Below are 1530 nucleotides of genomic sequence, written 5' to 3' on the forward strand. Positions count from 1 at the left end.
TTATACGCACAATCCGGGAAAAAATATATCTTATATACGAGGGTCGTCTGAAAAGTTTTGAGCCTCATCATGAAAATGGCGTTACTCGTCAAAGTCATTCTGGTATTATTATCATGATATTTACGAAAAATATCTGTGACAATTGTAGCCACTTCGAACGTTCAGTTCTTGTTTAACAATCATTTGTGTCGTCATTTTGTAAAAATGGAAAAAATTGAATATCGTGCTATAATTAAATTCTTACATTTGAAAGGCAATACGTCTACGCAAATTAAAGCCGAGTTGGACGCTGTTTACGGGGACTCTGCCCCATCATTTGCCACCGTGAAAAGATGGGTAGCTGAATTTAAACGTGGCCACTTCACTCCTGAAACGAAAGAACAATCAAAACAGTGGACTGCGAAGGGTGAACCTGTTCCGAAGAAAGCGAAGACGATTTTATCGGCGGGAAAGGTGATGGCGACTATTTTTTTGGGACAGTCATGGAATTGTGTTGATCGACTATCATGAAAGAGGTAAAACAATAACAGGGACGTACTACGCATCATTGCTTGACAAGCTGAAGGCAGAAATTGAGAAAAAAAGACCGCATTTGAAAAAGAAGAAGGTGCTGTTCCATCAAGATAACGCACCGTCTCACATTTCGATTACTATGGTAAAAATTCACGGATTGCGGTTCGAATTAATTGGCCATCCACCGTAATTCATCAGATCTGGCCCCTAGCGACATTTTTATGTTTCCTAGGCCCAAAGTTTGGCTCGGAGGACAGAAATTTTCATCGAACGAGGAGGTCATCGCATCCGTAGACGCCTATTTAGCAAAGCAAGACGCTCAGTATTATTTGAATGGATTAAAGGGGTGGGAGCATCGCTGGAAAAAATGTATCGACTTAAAAAAGGAGATTATGTGGAAAAATAAAATTGAATTTGACCAAAAAATTACTTGTTTCTATGTTAGGCTCAAAACTTTTCAGACGACCCTCGTAATTATATATAGGTAGAAAATATAAAAAATGTAAATATAAAATTATATAAAAAATTGACATATATTACATACAACTACATGTACATAAGACAAGAATTTTGTAAATTCCAATCACATTTCCAGAAACTTTTTGCGATTTCTTTCTAAAAAAATATTATAAGATTGACTAAATAAATTATAAGTATACATTTTGAATAATTTTAATTTAAGGATAAATTAAGTAACGCGCAGCCGTTGTACAACGGATTCTCGCCGCGACCAAAAGTACTGAAATTGTAAACAACTATCGCGATATTTTCCGCAGCGAGAAACCGTTGAAATTGCTCAATTTCACGAATTCCGCATCCCTCCTCGGGAATCGTGATACCCGCAGAAATCGTTAATTCTTTAGCCAACTCGCGTTGTAAAGAAGAACGCTGCTGTCTCACGGATTCTTATCTTTCATGTAGTTCCCCCACGCGTAACTGCCCGTGATCGTAATGCACGCGTGCCGCTACAAGCGAACGGGGAAAACATAAATTGTCGGAATTGGCAATTTGTAAAAT

This window comes from Trachymyrmex cornetzi, unplaced genomic scaffold (assembly GCF_001594075.2).
Source record: "Trachymyrmex cornetzi isolate Tcor2-1 unplaced genomic scaffold, Tcor1.1 scaffold215, whole genome shotgun sequence".
In the NCBI taxonomy this organism is placed as follows: domain Eukaryota; kingdom Metazoa; phylum Arthropoda; class Insecta; order Hymenoptera; family Formicidae; genus Trachymyrmex; species Trachymyrmex cornetzi.